Genomic DNA, 19,220 nt, shown 5'->3' on the forward strand with positions numbered 1-19,220 from the left:
AAATTTAGGAATTCACGAATCCAAAAGAGATACGTGAACAAAAAAGACTATCTTAATTTATTGACTTTCGTTGATCCATTAACCATAATTATAACCATAATTATAACAAGAAATTCTATGTGGTCTTTGAGGAGAAATAGTCAAATGCGATTCGTTGATCCATTAACCATAATTATAATCATAATTATAACAAGAAATTTTATGTGGTCTATGAGGAGAAATAGTCAAATGCGAGTCACAAATAGGGTGAGATTTGTGGATGGAGAGAATGGGGTCACTGAGAAACCAAAGTTAACAAACTCATCGAACGAGGTTTCTGGAATTCTTGATTTTCCAATTGCAGGAGGCATGAGCGATGTGTCTCGTGACACGGAAAAGAGGGAAATGTGGAAAATGAAGATGCTGGAAAGAATCAGAATGACTGCAGAGGAAAAGGCAAATCCAGACGAGCCACGCTCATCCAGAATTTATAGGAAGTCCGAATCACCAGACTTTGAGGACGATGAAGAAATGGCTGAATGGTTCGGCAGTGGGAAGACGTGAGTATAGATGCCTGTACATGTAATTGGCAAGAATCAAATTCATTTATTTCGTTGCCTCTATAGGTTTTCCAGGATACTCCCTCTTATTTTCCAGTGGACAGTAAACTATTCATCTCGTGCAATCTTGCTGTTGAATTCCCATGTCCGTGATTGGTTCAGTCTCTGTGGAATGAGTTTAGTGAATCCATCGCACAAGTTACTTTCTCACATGGACTATGCAAACGCATATATTCAAATTAACACCATAAGAACAACAATTACACAAGGTTTAGTAGAGTTTAGGGAAGAACCCAGTATTTCCTTCATTATTATAAGGATGCATCTTATTCTTTTATCACCATTTCTGGCCTATGGACCTCTCAATCACGCCCTGAAGTAGTTTATCAGACTTTTCCCGCCCAACTCCTTAGTGAAGAATCTCCTCTTGTATTCGCTGAAGGTGAACTGCCGAAAAGCAGCAGGCTTATCCGAGGACACAAGCTCCGGGAATGGTCCGAACTCATTCTCACTATTGCTCGGGTTGTAGAGAGTTGCTATCGACACACGTGGCTCTCGGTTGGGGTTGGCCAACACTCGGTGGTCCACGCTTTTGTACTTGTCGTTGGACATAATCTGGAAAATTCGAAATTTACATAATAAGATCTTCATTTCATGGTAGAATGTTAACCTAACTTACTCAGGAGCTTTGGAGAAAGTCCTAGTCTTTGACGGGAGTTCACCTGAAGGATGTCACCGATGTTCACAACAAGAGCCCCTGGGACGGGCGCCACATCCACCCACTCGTCGCCATGCTTCACCTGCAACCCACCGATCTGGTCTTGCAGCAGCAATGCGATCACACCTGGGTCAGTGTGGGACGTCATGCCGACTGTCGATTGGGCTGGGGACAAGATGGATAGCAATGCCCCAGCATGACCCTCGTCTCCAAGCACGTCAATTCCTGAAGCTTGCCAGCACTCAATCCTAACCCCTCGCTCAACAACCCCAAGAGGAGGCTCCCCAGCTGTTGAACCTGTTGATTCCACTCCAATACCTCGTTTCTGCACACCTCGGGGATTTCTTCCACGTCCGCTAATTTCGGCGCCAGCATTATCTGGAGCGTGTCCCTGTATTATTATTATGGGTGAGCACTTTCAGGCTCCGTATAGGTTAGAATCTAGAACCTCAATTTTTAAAAGTTGGGACTTACGTTACATACCCTAAAATTTATCTTGTCACAAGTTCCAAAATTAATTCTAGGATCAACCATTGGTTTCATCTGTATTATTAATTGAGCATTTATAATGAATCATCACTTTTAATGACCAGCATTTGTTTATGCAATTAACTGACTACAATTTATATTTAAACAAACGAAGAATATGGAGCATTGACAAAATAAAAAGTCAAACCATAAAATGGAAGTTTAGACTACACCGCACCATCACACAAACATATAGTAAAAGAAACACAAAATTATCTCAAGTTTTATCTACCTAGAATTTGGACTTTACTCATTCAAACAGGTTGTTAATTTTTGGAATCTAAAACATATCTTGCATATCTTGAAATCTAAAATCGGATAAATTCCCACCAGTTCTCAAATTCTAGGTCCTATTCTAGAACCCTACTCATCCCTGATTATAATTCCGTGCACCGGTTGAAGTGATTCTTTTCTTTCGTTTGTCATTGTCTTACTTTCAGTCATATATGATGTATCAGTTCGTCTCATTTGCTAAACACTTGACACGATCGTATTGGTAACAGAGCCTTTATACAACTAATTATCATAAAAATCATGAAATGGTACGAAATCAATTGAAGTGGTTCGGGGCTGACCTCCAGCTAGCCGCTTTGGAGTGGAACAAGTCGTAGTTGGTGAAGAACGACACGCCGGTCTCCATCTCCCTCCGGTAGATCCTTGCCTTCGCCTCTGTCGGCTGCTCATGGAAGGCCTTCACCGCTGCGATCGTGCGGTCCAGGACCTCCGTCGGCACGCCGTGGTTGACCACCTGGAAGAAGCCAAGCTCGCGAGCTGCACGCCCCACTTCTGCGACGAAAGAGGGCCGCCGGGAGGAGTCGCAGCAGGAGAGGTCGATGGTGGGGATGGAGTCGGGCTTGGGGCGGGTGGGCTTGAGGGTGGAGAGAGTCTCGGGTGGGTGGACGAATAGGGGTGGGAGGGAGGTGAGGCCGGAGTCGACGAGACCTTTGACGCCGAGCTTGGATTCTTCAAACTGCTTGAGCTCTTGGGCTCGGTCGAAGGCTTGTTGCGTGGTGTCGGTGACGCCCATGACTGTAGTCTCCCAGTTCTGGTTGGAGCGTGGTTCTGGATCGGGTTGGATGAGAACGTCGCGATAAGGAAAGGGAAGAAGGAAGGACGAAGAAGCGATATGAGTAGAGGACAAGATGAGTCACCATCCACACACATTTGCAACAGAAATGACAGTCGTTAATCCACTATAGTCACAAAAAATTAAATAAAAAAGAATTAAAATTTATTGTGAGACCTACCATTTTAATAATTGATCACTCATAATAAGTTATTATTTTTAAGATAGCCTAAGACTATTATATTAATAAAATCTGTTTGTCATTATTTTCACGATAACTTAAGCTTGCTTGTCAAAATGGGATTGCGTAATCATAAATGGTTATGGCATAAGAAGAAGATAACATCTGGGTCGTGGATGATATGAATAAATGACAAGGTGAAAAATCATTGCAAAAATAAGAAAGCATTACAACAATCTATTTTATTTGGAAATTTCTACTGAAGTGACGGCTTTATAAAATAACTACTTTTTCGTGCACTATTGCTCCATTTTCAAAGGATAGACTTGGACAATTACTTGGAGATACGAGGGAACGATGACACTTAAGAAGATTACCGTTTTTATTTTATTGGGAGGCTAGTGAAAGGATGAGGAAAGAATGAACAAAAAAGGAACAATAAATTTATTAGACACTCTGAATCCCCAAAGAATTGGTTGGGTAGTCAAGTGCTTGATTGAAAATCAATATTTTTTTTTTGGTGACTAATTCCGAACTTTTAATGCTATTAAGTCTTAAGTAAACTTGCAAATTTAGGTGTCAAGAAGTACCAAGTTTTGAAATTAGAAATTATTAGGTTTATTTGCTATAAAAGGATGGAGAGATCAAAATGTAAAACCACTTGTATTGATAAGCGTAAAACTCATGGATTTACATTTTGACACCCTATAGAGAGTTACATGTACTCGAATCATGAGGCTGGACTCTTTTAATGCTATTAGATTGGAGCGAATAGTTTGTGATTAGATAGGTTGAAACATATTGAGATATATTTGAATGTTTTGAGAGTAAAGGATACTCTATAGAGAGTTACATGTACTCGAATCATGAGGCTGAACTCTTTTCGTCTCACAATAGTATGAAATTTTAATTGTTTTTTTTTCTCAAGTGACTTTTGATTGATATGATTTTTTTTTCTTATGTTGATAAACCTAATAATTTCTAATTTCAAAACTTGTACTTGTTGACACCTAAATTTCGCAATTTTACTTAAAGACTTAATAGCATTAAAAGTTCGGAATTAGTCGCAAAAAAAAAAAAACAAGATCTTAAGGGTTGGGTTGGGCCGGATCCGGCCTTGGCCCGGCCTGCCCCCTTCCTTTTCCTTCCCCCATGCCCGGCCCACCAGCTTGGCCCACCACAGCTGGGCCTTGACTACCCAATCAATTCTTTGACTTTTTATTAGAATATAGCAAATAAAAGGATGGAGAGATGAAAATGTAAAACCACCTATATTGATAAGCATAAAACTCATGGATTTTCCATTTCATCTGGAAAGTGTAAACCATCTGTAACCACAATTTAAATATTTAAACAAACCAATGAAAATGATGTAAACAACTTGTTTAGAGACCATAAGACTAATACACATTCTCTTTAATTAGATAGCAACTAGACATGTTTGGCTTAGTCATGATGCACAATAGGTGATGTTATGTACGTTCGATACATCATCCTTTTGCTGTTGTGAAATTTTATTGATAATCTAAGGGCAACAACTACTACTAATTAAATGAAAAAGAAGAGACAACACAACCAACTCATTAAGATAGTAAATTCATCGGGATTCGGCGAGCATCAAATAAACGTTTCTTACTAAACACTCTTGGCCGACAAAAGTCGATGAAAGGACTCATTCAACGTTGCTTAGAATCACGTGGTTCCAAGTTTCTTCCGAATTTAAGCCAACATTATAAAGAAATAAGTCACATCGCACTAACTGAATAAAACTTCCATCTAATCAAATTGATTTTGGGTCGATTTTTTCTAGGACGATGCTCAAGTTGTACCCAATTCATTGAACATCCATGGGAAAGAGCTCCTGTCCGCGTTTGGGAAACGACAAGGAATTGACCTCTCCATCGTATCCGCACGAAAAGTTGACCGGGCTGACCTGCTCATCTGAACCGTACGCTTCTCCCGCTTTGCCTGCAAAACGACAAAAACTGCTTTTGGGTCGACTTCAACTTCCGAAGCTCAACATCTCTATAACTCTAGCTGGAAGTTTGATGAATTGTCATTGAAGTTAAAACCAACCCATAATCATCTTCATTAACCACTGCCTTGACGAGCGTGTTCATAATTTTAGAAAGGAACATATTGAATTATTTTGCATTTAAAAGTATTTGTTAAGGGTCTTTTGACTATGGTGATTTTCGGGAGAAGTATATTATCGCACTGTGACTTGTGTCTGGCGCTTTTTTGGTGTCAAAAGTTTTTGTCGAATCACTTAAGTGCCAAAAAGTTTCAAAAATGCTTATTTTGGTGCCAACTCCGATTTGGTTGGCCGAAAATCCAACGTTACACTTTTTTTATTAATTTTTTAAGTTGATGTGGCTCGCCGGAGAGTATAGTCAGCATTTAAACAACAAAACGACGCCGTTTTGTGTTTTTCCTCCAAATTCAAAACTCTAAATCCCCAAATTGAGAGAGAGAAGACGTCGTCTTCTTCCCCGAAGAACAGCACCAGCAACACCAGCAGTGCACTAGCACAACACTAGTACTGATTACAAACAATGCAAGGTTGGTCACTCTATTGAAATTGCCCGGTCTCTTTACTCGACTTTATCTAGGTCGGGCATTCTTAGAATAACACGACATCGAAGAGTTAGAAGTCTCAATTTGAAGCATCATGTTTCATGATATTGCGCAATGAAATCTTTAGATGAATTGCAAAAGCTATAACCTAATTTCATCGTCTTGCTCTCTCTTACCAGCCTTTTACCAAAAGCTTTGTGCGAGAAAGAGGGACAGCAGGATAGAATCTTGCATTTTTTTTTATGAAAATGTTCAATTTACTTAGTCTACTCGAAAGGACCTTGTTCGTGTAATTTACTTTAAATTAATTTTTTGATCATTAAAAATCCGTATGTAATACATTTATAATAAATTTATTATTTCCCATTAAATCACAACGGAAGGTAAAACTTTAAAGTGATACGCCCATTAACTGTCACATGTTATTTAACTCAACAATTTGACAGTAAAATTTAACGAAAATTAATGAATAAAGTGTATTAATTTGTGATTTTTTTTTAATGATAGTAACTCATTTAAAAATTAGAGTCAAACTACATTACTAACTAAATTTCTTTCCCTGCTTATTATAAAGGAGGAAGCAGGGGTGGCGCGGTGGTGTAGAGATGCACGACGATAATCGAAGGTCGGAGGGGGGTCAGGACAAGACGATGCGACCGTCAACTTCGGAGACATTTCAGGATCCGGTCACGGCATGTTCTCCTCACCTCACTGGGCCTCCTCCCCCACCGACCACGCTTTTCGGAAGAACAACGGTTGTTAAGTATTATTATATGGTGGCGAGCAGTGTGAAATCTGCACTCGAGAGAGCGTTTCTACTCGTTAAACTAAGCCCCGACTTAGATTCCTCGCTTGCGATGAGAGCGCGCCTTTTGGTGAACTATCTTTGTTCGGACGAGATCCGCCTCGAGTTTTAGCTCGCACCTTGCTTAGTTAGTAAGGTCGGCGGAGTGACGGGTTCGAGAGCGAGACCAGGATATACTTTGGTGGTCCGGCCACATTTCGGTGTTTACTAAAGGGTGTAGTTAGATCTTCTATCGTCCTTTGAAATATGGATGTGGAAATTTACTTCATTTCCTTAGGAAAAGGAAAAGGACATTATCATCGAGCTAGTGGGTTTTTGAGGTGAACGTCATAGGACAGGTTTATGTCACGGGCCGAGAGTTTCCTTGGCCTCGGAACGACCCGCGGGCGCTTGGTGAGCAGAATTCGCCAGGCCAGCCTTTCTTTTATAGCTTGTTCCACGAACGATACGGTGAATGCTTCTTCGTACGAGATCCTACCACGCCCAACTTCGTTCGGGCGTCTAGTCTATCGAGTAAGACAACAGTTTTCTTTAGGCACAACAACTGGTTTCGGTTTACCATGGCCTCGTCAAGAGAGCGGCATCAGCTCCCGACCAGTTTGTGCATGGGAGGCCTACCCCGTTTTCAGAGCTCCTAAGTGATATAATCCTTATATCCTAGAACTCCTAGCACCAACCGTCCTGACGCCACTCTCACGGACCAGTTGTGTTCTACCCTTCTGCCTCACACTCTTCACTAGATAATCCCAAGCATCATTCACAAGTGTCACGAGTACGAGAGGATTCACGGACCGTGACATTCTCCCCCACTCAATTCGCAACGCCCTCGTTGCGATTTGTTCTGTCGCTTCCTTGCGTCCCTTAACCATTGATGTGCCACTTGGGAATTTACATCGAACGGTCACGCTCGCCCAACAAAACAGGTTTTGCTCCACCGGTACCCTATTTTGATCTCAGCCGCTCGGCCCTTCTCAATCACCTGCGCTTCCTAGCAAGTGTGGTATTTTTCGCCAACTGCATCTTTTGGCAGCACCATTTCTACCTTACTAGCATCTTGACCCCAGCAAACCAATGGAGGTTCTTTTTTTTTTTTTGTTGAAAACGCGGTAGTAGACCTCTTCTTCACATTCACCGATTGATCTAGGAACGTTATCCCCATTCAGTGAGGATTTAGTTATTCTCAGACTCGCTATCCGCTCGGCGACAAGCCAACTCGTCCTAGTACCTATTGTCATCCTAGGAGCTGAGAGCCCTGCTACGTTTGGGCATCTTTTAGCCCCAGCAGATTCCTCTCTGCCCACTAGGATCGGTCCCACTAGGACTTATCTGCTTGACTCGCACTGGAGCGAGGAGTCCGATTCTCCGACTCGCTCACTTACTGGAGGGATTCCTGCTCTGATACCATTTGTCACGGGCTGAGAGTTTCCTTGGCCTTGGAACGACCCACGGGCATTTGGCGAGCGGAATTCGCCAGGCCAGCCTTTCTTCTATAGCTTGTTCCACGAACGATACGGTAAATACTTATTCGTACGAGATCCTACCACGCCCAGTTTCGCTCGGGCGTCTAGTTCATCGAGTGAGACAATAGTTCTCTTTAGGCATAACAACTGGTTTCGGCCTGCCATGACCTCGTTAGGAGAGCAGCATCAGCTCCCGACCAATTTGTGCACATGAGACTTACCCCGTTTTCAGAGCTCCTAAGTGATATAATCCTTCTATCCTAGAACTCTTAGCACCAACCGTCCTGACGCCACTCCAACGGACTAGTTGTGTTCTACCCTTCTGCCTCACACTCTTCACTAGATAATCCCAAACGCCACTCACAAGTGTCATGAGTACGAGAGGATTCACGGACCGTGACGGTTTATCTCTTGGACTTAGGTTTATTATAAATTTATTATAAATGTATCACATACGGAATTTTTATTGGGTCGGGCGTGGGCCACATCTAGGCGAAGCAAGGCCTTTGGGCGATTTGGTATTAGATTTTCCTTTGTGTTGGGCCATGCTTAGTTTATTTAGGTTTCTTTTTTTCAAGTGGGCTCATTTTTGAGTTGGACCGGGCCCGTCGTTCGGGCCCACCCTGTTGGGGCTTGACAAGGCTGGGTAAGGCCCTAAGGTGTTTGATTGGCCTCCCAAATCAAGCCGAACTTGGGTTGGGTTAGACCGGACCCGACCTGGTTCGCCCATTTTTGTAAATTAAAAAATTATTATTATTATTTTAAAATTAAAATAAAAAAATTAAAAAATTAACTAATTTTTTAATTAAAAAAATTAAAAATTTTGAAAATTAAAAAATGTAGGGTTTGGTTAGGAATTGCAATGTCTTGCATTTTTAGTGTAATTAGGCCTTTATTTGCTTGCACATTGATTATATCGCGTGTTTAATTTGCATATGTTATTATGTTTAATTGCACGTGCCAAAGTTTATTACAATTAGGATTTTGATTGCGAATTGTTACTTTAATAATTGTGTACCCGCATAATCACATCACATGTTAGTGGATAGGTATAAAATCAATTCAAACTGTTTGACAAAAATGTTATGTTAAAATGAACAAGATTCTCACGTTACGAGGAAGTGAGGCACACTCCATGTCTCATTTGGTTTCTAGCTGATCCTAATAGGCTAGTGACGACTCCTTTTTGCAAAATTATTAAAATACTCTAATGTCACGCGATGTGTGGGCTTGGGAGAGCCTGCGTCTAATCATAGGCATTAGACTCGTCCTTTAGGCAATACCTAAGCTTGTTTCTTCCTCTCGACGGGTAGGTCGCGACAGCTTGGCGACTCCACTAGGGAATGGTTTTAAACCTTAGTAGACTTAGGCCTAAAATTATCTTGTTCAAAAATAAGTTTTGTTTGGTAGCGAAGATATTGGGTACATTCCTAACATGAGTGTTAAATGTTTTTGCAGTTGGGAGTTATAAGGGGAGGAATGATTGTTAACCCCTTATCTTGCAGGTATGGAGTTGTGAATGAATGTTTATGTTTTGAATTTTTGAAGTATTTCTTGTTTATAAATTGTTGTGTATATATTCTTTGCATCACTCTACACTAGCACACATTACCTACCGTTGGACTTGAGCCGCATAGGATTTTTTAGAATGGTGTTGAGGTGGATACCACTTCGACTACAACCATGTAGTATGAGTCACCCATCTCAACCTCGAAATTTCCTTCTTGATGTCAAAAGTCCCCACCATGGTCTCGCAACCATGCGACACGAGTCGGTTCTTTGACGGCCGAGTCATGGGTAACACGACCTAGCCGCGATCTTGTTGGTTCGGCCTGGTGATCCCATGACTCCATTTTGAGCCATATAGAGTAGAAATTGAACCACATCCCATGTGTTTGTCTATGTAATTAAAAAAAAAATAAAATAAAGAGAGAAAAGTTGTCCCCTACCGTAAGTATCATTCTTTTTTTCTTTTTTTTTTAATTGAATTTTCATTTTAAAATTTGTGGAAATTAATCGAATGCTCTTGGTGATGTAGGCTTATCATAAAAAGGTTTCGCAAGCACTCTTGGTGATGAACCTCGAATACAAATTTCAAGCTATCCGATCTAGCCCCAATGAACATATGGCTTTATCTAAATTTTCAATTATGGGCTCAAAACCACTTTTTGTTTAGAAATTCTTTCAAGTTAAGATTGTATTTTGGGGCACAAAAATTGAGATCATATTTTCGATCAAATTCTTTTTTTTTCTTACATTTTGGGATTGAAATTTAGATAATATTTTGTGTACAGATTTCTCAAAATAAAAGTTACCTCATTTTCTAGGAGTAAAATCACAAATTAATCTTTCAAAATCAATGCCACCTTTGCATATGAAACTTTTGGAATAGAATGGACATTCGATTGATAGCCGCTGATCGATCTTTCTCTTATGACAAATCTTGGTGAAATACCAAAATCCCATAATAGGGACTATAGGGCATGTACCGTCATTATGATTTTGTTGTAAGAGGCGACCTCATTGAAAGTGTTGACACCTAAATTTTGGCGATCTGTTTAGTCATTTATTGCATTAAAAAATTAACCCTTAATTTTTTGCATTTAAGGGTTAATTTTATCCTTGAAAAAATAGTCAATTGCATAACATACAGTTTAGGTGCATTTATGTTTTAATTTGCATTTACATTGGGTCGGTGACAAATGGGTTCAAATTGATGGTTAAGAACTTTAACTTGATGAGTCCTTTAGCCCACGAAGAAAAGCAAAAATCGGTCAGCCATCATATCCTCTTTTATGGATTTATCTTTGTAAGATTTCATTGAAAAAGAAATATTCCGTTTGGGAAAAAAAAACAAATATTGCGTTTCGAAAAGAAATCTACGTGGAGATGAATTTGGAAAATTTTAAAACCCTAGTCCGTGCCCTATAAATATGTTAAAAATACCTAGGGTTGAAGGAGGCCACAAAATGAAACATTCGGCCGCATTGAGAGGGGTCCCATTCCGTCGAGTAAAAAAAGAACACAAAAAGACAAAAGGTGAAAAGGGCAGCAGAAGAGAGAGAGAGCAGAGAGTTGACGTGAGAGAAAGAAAAAACAAAAGGAAAAGAAAAGCCCCCACGCGACTGTTCATCTTCCTCGCGAGGGGGGCCTCCGCCGGCGCCATTGCCGTCCGCTCCCTCCGGCGTCCGACCGTGCCGTCTCCGCTCGCCCGTGCCGGCATCCGCGCCCCGACACTGCCTCCGCTCGCCGCCTGCAGATCTGAGATCCCCACAGCAGCCGATCCAGATCCGACGCCCTTCCTCCTCCAGATCCAGAATCGTGCCGCCGCCGAGCCAACCTTCCGCCGTCGCAGCCGCCGGTCTCCGTCCGCACGACCCGCGCCGCCCCGACGTCGAGCCCTGCTTTGCGCCGCCCGTCCCAGATCCGCTCGTGGAGCCACTGCCGCTGCAGATCCGTGGTCCAGACGTCGGGATCTCTCCGCCTGCAGGTCCGAAGCCCCGGCGCTCTTGTCCCGACACCGCCGTGCCGCCCCGATCGCCGATTGACGGAGCCCGCGCCACGATCCGACGTTGCAGCAACCCAGACGCCCGCGACGCCCGCTCCCGGTGCCGTGACGCCGCCGCGCCGATCCCCGAAGCCCCTGTTGCTGTGCCGCCGTCGCGCCGCTCCGGTGCCCTCGCCGGAACCCTAGCCGGTGATCCCCCTCGCTGGACCGGCCACAGCTTTGTTTTTCTTTTTCTTTTTAATAAAAAAAAAAAGAAAAGAAAAAAAAAGAGAAAACAAAAGAAAATTTAGGTATTTTCTTTTATCTTATTTTTGTTTTATTATTTTTGCTATTTTATTTTATCTTTTTAGTGTAATTATTCCTTTAATGTGAAATTGAAATTCCATGATATGAAATTGCCTTTAACTAAAGTGATTGTCGGTCGATTTTCAGCTCGAAATCCGACTCGTAATTACTTTAAAAAATTGCTAATCCGATTTCCCGCCGAGATCCGATTCGTGATTTATGTGAAATTAGCCAACTCGATCTCACGCGAGATATGGTTCGTCGATTTGGGAATCAATATGGCGATTTGCTGTGGTGTTACTTAAATTAGTTTTTTTTTAAAAAATAAAAAATGTAGTTTTAGGGTTTGCATGTTCATAATAGGAATTTTACTTGAATTTTCAAAAATAAAAAAAATAAAATCAATTAATTTAAGTTGCTAGTTCTTTTTTTTAATTTGGATTGCATGTTTAATTATTTGGCGATTATTAATTTCGAAATTTAAAAAGAGGGAAAAAGGAAGAAAAAAAGTCATTATGCATATGTCATGTAGAATTAGAGCATTCTTTGCACGTCATTTGCATGCTAAGATTGCATATTATAGGTTTAGATAATTTCTCATAAATAGATTGCATGCTTATTAGGAAAATAAAAATCATGTGCACCTCATATAGAATTAGTTTTATACAATGCACGTCATTTAGTGATTTTTGTTAGGTGCATTTAATTAGAAATTGCCCGTCATTAGAATTAGGTCATTAGATTAATGTAGATTGCATATTTAAATGTTGCATCTCTTTAATTTCGAATCTCATAGAAAATACAAAAAAAAAAATTATTTAGAATAAATCATCTCATGCTTAGGATAGATTACATGCTTAGTTATGTCATATTGCTTAGGTCATATAGCTAAGTCATGTTGCTATGTCATATCATTTCATGTTAAATTAGTGGCATGCATTGCATATTGCATGATTTTCATTAATTAAGTGAAAACAAAACAAAATTAGTGTTAATTAGAAATCATATTTAGGGATCGCGATGTGAATTAAACTAACATTCAGAGATGCTTTCGTTGCTTTGAGGTAAGTTCTCGCATCATTTATTCACTTCGCTTTCGAGTGTTAAATTGGTGGTTTGCGTCTGCATTCGTAGTTACCTCACATGTTAAATTTAAAATCAATTCAAGCTGCATGCAAAAAAAAAACATTTTTGAAATTAAAAGAATGGTACCGAAAGGGCATTAGAGAAATTTAGTGTAATCAAGTCCCCGTACCCATAATCTCTTGGTTCGTAGAAGTGAAGTAAATCTCCCATTACTTTACTTGGGTTTCTAATCGACCCACCAAAAATAGATTAGTGGCGACTCTAGTTAAAAATCAATTGCATGTTAAAAACTTGAACCCTAAGTCGCGAATTGGTATGGGCTTGGGAGAGCCCGAGTTGCTTTTAGGCTTAACAATCCATTAGCCAAACCCTAGGTGGTTCACACCCCGAAAAATTGGTTGCGACGAAAGGTCAATTTTTCATTCACACGTTAACATTGTCTTCTTTTCGCAGGTCATGCGTGATGACATTTCTTGACTTCACTCGCTTGATCATGCCAAGAAGTCAACTTTAGAATTAGGATGAGAATGGATTTATACGCTCATATATGCAAGCGTGTTTTGTATGATATCATTGTCTTTATTCTTGGTAACAATCATATTTTTAGTTTTGAGTTTTGCATGCGAGCCCAATCGGCACTTTTGTAAATCACGCAACTCACATTTTTGAGTAATTAAATTTGATTTCATAAAAACATCATTCTTTAAAAAGCACTTGAAGTTTTTTGAATGGACCCTTGGAACTGAATCTTTATACCTTAGCTTCGAAATGTTTTGAAGAAAGAGTTTCAAGAAGAACCTGCATAAAATTTTATCTCTTCACTAGTCACTTTCTCGAGTTAGTCCATAAATGATACTTTGAGATGGTAAGGTTGTAATCGTTCCAGTAGGAACTTCTGGTATAACAATTCATTTGTTCATTCATTTTTGTTAAATTAGTAAAATAAATGGATCATCTAAGATTGCCAATCACATATTCTAAAGGATAAAAGTGTAGGCTCATGGAACTCAAGGAGCAAGCATGTGTCGAGGCTTCGTCCGCGCCAATCTTCCGTAGAGGCGTAACGAAGTTAAATTCCATTCTGGGAAGTTTCTTTATTTGGAGATGCTTTAGGTGCCAAAATAGTCCATCGATCTCGTTCACTTTGCTTGATGAGACAAATGAAGGAGTTGCCAAGCATTCGAAAGGCAAATTCGAAGGAAGAGTAAACTATATTGATTCTAATTATCAATTTATGATATTGTTTTTGACATGATTTTCTTTTCCATTGTCAAGGATACATTGTGGGCGCCAAGTTATATACCATTCCAACAAAAGCGAAGGAATATTCTTATAAGGGCAATATCTCTCAATAAGACATGACAAAGACATCCAATTTAGCACAAAAAAGAGCATTTCATTCCTAAATGAATTGTGTTGAGTACGGAAATAATATATCACATTTCTTCTTCCTTGCAAATGATGAATGGGGAAAAGGTGCACCTTGACCGTAGAAGTATCGCCTTCTAACAAGAAAGCATGTTGAGACTTGACCATCCATTTGGTGTAAAAGGATGTATATAGTTCCTAAATGATTTTCAATCGAGTGTGGAAGTAACATGTCCAATCTTTTCTTTACAGGCAATAAATGGGGCAAAGCATCTAAAAAACAGTATCATCAAATGTGGAAACAATGAGCAATCCCTCTCATTTCAAAGAAGGATCTTGAAAAACATATTTAATGATTCATATTTAAAATTTTCAAGTTCTTTGTCAATTAAACATCTCTTCGAAAAAGAGCATTTGAAAAAGCAGAATTGAACTTTGTAAATTGTTGTATGCAATAAAGAAGTGCTTTTCATGGATAAAATTAGGGCCACATAGCCATTTTCAATCAATTCTAGCCACTTCTGTGCAAAGTTCATACCTGAAGAACGGAAACATGTGAAGGGTAAATGGTGTTGATTCCAATTGCTCATTTTGATAGCGTCTCTGACATGATTCTTTCTTTCCTTTGATAGGCAGACATCAGACACTTAAAGGCAAATGCAAGTGAAGGGCAATGTCGAGTTACCAAATATCCACGAGGGTGAACTCAAGAAATGTTAGTACCCAAAGGACAAAAGTGAGTGAAGGGTAATAATGTATAGTTTCCAATATTTCAATCCCTAAAGATTTTTGCACTAACACATTCTTTTTACATTCTTTACAGGTTACCGAGTCACCATACCACAGGTAAGTACCCTTCTTCTCAAAATTAATGAAAAAAATGGAGAATTTCTATTACTGAAAAGAACCTTTGGGATTTTCCTAGAAACAAGCACAAAAATGAATAATTGAGAAACAAATTTCTACAAACTTTTTGAACATCCTTTTTATTTCAAAATTGTTTTTTTGTTTTCGTTTTGTGGGTTATTCATTTTGAATCAAATTTTCCTGTGGAGATTAATCTACTCAGACAATCTCAGTAGAGTGAAATGGAGACGTTAACCATGCCAAACAAAAAGTGCTTAGGATGGAGAAAGGTAAGCTATTTCCAAACATGTCATTCGAACACTTTTGAGAGTTGAGTGAAAAACGATCTTCTCTTAAGACGAGTGATTCACTCCCATTGAGCGCAAAGATCGAAATGATAAAGGTGTTTCCTTCATCAATCCCAAGCACCGTACTAATCTCTGGCTAGCCCTTTGGGCCAAATAAAGATGATCCTTCAAAGTACTCCTGTCGAGAACGACCCTACATTGGGGCAGCATAGGAGGTTACGATCGTGTTGTAAAACGAAAGATTGAGAAAATTTATATTACTTTCACTGGAATCAATCTTCTGGTGATAGCTTCAGAGGAATTCTCATAAGAGCTTGACTCATCCCAAGGTGAAGAAGAGCATTTCATTCTATACCCAAACACTTATACCTATTGCTCTAAGCAATTTGGGCCTGATTGTTCATTTCTAAACCCTGAGTGGTGATCAACTCCCTTCACCGGGGCAAGACATAAGGATTGACCACATATAATTGACATTTGCCAGAATATGTGAAAAGTATCTCGAAAGTGATAAGAGCTCCAAAAATTCAAAGAGCAAAAAGTTTGACAAAATTAGGGGGCATGAAAAAGCAATGTGATTAGTAAAAGCAAGGCCAATGCACACTTGAAAAAAAGAGCCAAAAGGCTGCATCTTATGTGAAAGAAAATGATCAAAGTCTAAGTGCCTGTGTAAAAAATCATCGCAAGTGCAAATGAAATTAGAGAGATGAGCAAAGCTCTAATGTAGAAATGATTAGTCAAGTGACTTTTGAGATAGATTGTGTTTCAAAGGCCAAATGTATGTGAATCAAAACTCCTTTAAGATTTAAGTTGGCCAAGGCTTATGCTTTATTTGCTTTTATTGTTTGTAACAGAAACTGTGCCACTCCGAACTGTCAACAGGGCAATGCTCCTCTGGCCTTCAGGCGGTTGCTGATGTTGCTGCTTCCATTAAAGCTGGTTTTTATGACATTGGTTAGCTTGAAACTGGAAATGAACGCCTTCCTTGAGCATTCTTTTTTTGCTTTAAATAATCACCTTTACTAATCAGGAATTGGGGCTGGTTTGGAGTCAATGACGGTAGACCAAGTTCGTGCAGTTCCTAAAGTCAACCCAAGAGTATGTCCAGCTTTTAAATAAAGAAAATTGAGAGGGAAAGCAAAGAAAAGTACATTTTTTACTCAGAAATATGAATTATTTGGCTGAATATCACTTAAAAAAAAAACAGGTACACAGCTTTGCACAAGCGCGGGATTGTCTTCTTCCAATGGGGATCACTTCTGAAAATGTGGCCCAGCGTTTGGCGTGACCAGACAAGAGCAAGACCAGGCTGCTGTAAGTGTTGTAGATTTTTCAAAATGTTAAATTGTTTCCTGATTCAACAATCTGGTATAATGTTATTGAAACTATCTTAATTTTCTGGAAAAGGTTGAATCTCATAGGCGAGCCTATGCTGCCACGCAATCGGGGAAATTCAAAGATCTAAATCATTCCTGTATCTACCAAGGTATATATACAGTCACCATTGCAATTTGGCTTGAACTGCTCCTATAATGACCTAACTGTTGACTTCTATTCAAAGTTTGTTGATCCGAAAACTGGAGAGGAGAAGCCAGTCACGATTTCCGTTGATGATGGTATCCGACCAAACACAAATATAAATGACTTAGCAAAGCTGAAGCCTGCCTTTAGAAAGGATGGGGCAACAACAGCTGGTATCTAACAACTAGTCCTGCTTTCTGAATTCCGTGTTGTTGCATTAATTATATTTTTGTTGCTTCTTGATGAGCTTATGCTTTTTGAATGTCGTCAGGGAATGCTAGTCAAGTGAGTGATGGAGCTGGGGCTGTACTGCTAATGAAGAGAAGTGTGGCTGTGCAGAAGGGTTGCCCATTCTTGGTGTTTTCAGGTGGGAAATCACCGTATTTGGAAATTCAGTTTTAGAAAGTGCATTTTTACTTGTAACCTGTAGTTCAAGTTTTGATGGGCAACTGCTTTTGTTAATAAGAGGGTGCTATAGCGAGGCTACTTATTATTGTTAGGTAGACATTGTTTCTTATGTTATATGCCGCCTTTCTGCATGGAATCTAATTGTTGGAGCACTTACTTTTAGAGTTTTGCGGCTGTTGGTGTGGATCCTGCTGTCATGGGAATGGTCCTGCTGTTGCCATTCCCGCTGCAGTAAAGTCCGCCGGGCTCACGCTCGATGATATCGACCTTCTTGAAATAAATGAGGTAGAGACCGTCTGATACCATCTTCAGTTCCACAATGCAAATGCAAGTTCTGGGTCTGTAATAGGTTATGGCTGTTATTTTTCAGGCATTTGCATCTCAGTACGTGTATTGTTGTAAAAAACTGGGGCTTGATCCAGAAAAAGTCAATGTTAATGGCGGCGCCTTAGCTCTCGGGCATCCTTTGGGTGCTACAGGTAACTCGCAATGAGAAGAAAGCACCTCAATTACTTCTTGAAGCCAGTGAAAAGATTTCACCTATTTTCTTCTTGTGATCGTGTCTTCTGTTTCGGAATCAATGACTGTCGGTTGAATCTAGTATGAGATGAGATGTAATCTTACATGCAATACCTGTTCAAGTTTCGTATGAATGATTCATGCAGGTTGGAAAATCTAGGTGATGTCACAGGAAGCATTTATTGTATAATGTCTATGTGCCTAAGATATGGGCATTCTTCACTTCAGGTGCACGATGTGTAGCAACTCTGTTGAATGAAATGAAGCGTCAGGGAAGAGACAGCCGGTTTGGAGTAATATCAATGTGCATAGGTTTGTATTCGTTTCGTGCTTCCTTGCTTTGCCAAGGGATTCAATTACTTCTTCTTTAGTTTTTAAATAGCCTCTGTCAAAAATAAATGAACAAATACAGTGGACCTTGTGGAAGAATATGTGCATTTCTTCATACTTTAATCTTGACTATCTTTTATAAATGAGTGGGAAATTAGTTCACCCTCTGTTCTTTGAGAACATTAAAATTTAGATCATCTGGCAGTATTTCAAGATTGGGACTGTCACATGATGCACGTCCCAATTGTTTCTCACGTATTTTAACCTCAATCTAGCATTGGGTTTTAATCAAATTGTTCAGATTAATCAGGATTATCATGTGAGCATCTCATTTGGGAAACCCTTTGTCATAAATTGTTAGTCATTGTCTCAGAATAGACTTTTGTGGTGCGAAGTTAGGGAAATTTCTGGTACGTGCCATAGCATATTACCATAAAATAAAATAAAATGACAAGCTGTATTCATTCATTTCCATCAACTGAATACTTTCTTGATTATGGTCACTGCAGGTTCGGGTATGGGTGCAGCAGCAGTTTTCGAGAGGGGACTGTGCCGATGAATTATGCAATGCTCGACCTATCAAGATTAATAACCTCCTGTCTAGGGATGCTCAGTAGATGCAAGTGGGGTTATCATCTGTACGAGTTTAAGATTGGTGAATGGTCAGTCTTCTCAATTTCAAACTGCAGTAGGAGGCTAAAGCCCAATAAATGGCGCAATTCTTGATCTGCACTGCATTTTGGTGATAAATGAAAATCTGATTTGCTAGTACCTGTACAATGTCATCTTTCAGGCTGTTGCTATCTCTACTTTGATTTCAGCGGCAAGAAATGCATTGTTCTCAGACACACATCTACCGAGTCTGCTTTCATAGCTGTTTGATTCCACGTGGATTTGGCCTGTCCTAGATTTGATGAAAAGGGTTATATACTCTCTGAGTTTGGTGGAGTCTAGGTAAAACTTTTTGTCTAGCTTTGCACCTGAGATTCCCTTTCGGTTTCCATCTAAAGTTAGCTAAATTTAGGCAAGCTGAAGATCGCAAATTTCTCGACGATGAAGAATCATGTAGAAGAAGCAGATTACAGACCGTTAAATGTTTCATGGAACCACGTCTAGTCTATGTTTTAGGAGCTGATGTGTTGATTTGGGTGTTCTTGGTGTATGGTG

General features: G+C 39.8%; 2 pseudogenes; one reads left to right on the forward strand and one right to left on the reverse strand.

Moving 5' to 3' along the window:
* Positions 1-823: 823 nt before the first annotated feature.
* LOC120290856 lies at positions 824-2,902 on the reverse strand (annotated as a pseudogene).
* Positions 2,903-14,794: 11,892 nt separating this feature from the next.
* On the forward strand, positions 14,795-18,903 carry LOC120290744 (annotated as a pseudogene).
* The last annotated feature ends 317 nt before the right edge of the window (positions 18,904-19,220 follow it).

Source organism: Eucalyptus grandis, chromosome 2 (genome assembly GCF_016545825.1).
Source record: "Eucalyptus grandis isolate ANBG69807.140 chromosome 2, ASM1654582v1, whole genome shotgun sequence".
Taxonomy (NCBI): Eukaryota; Viridiplantae; Streptophyta; class Magnoliopsida; order Myrtales; family Myrtaceae; genus Eucalyptus; species Eucalyptus grandis.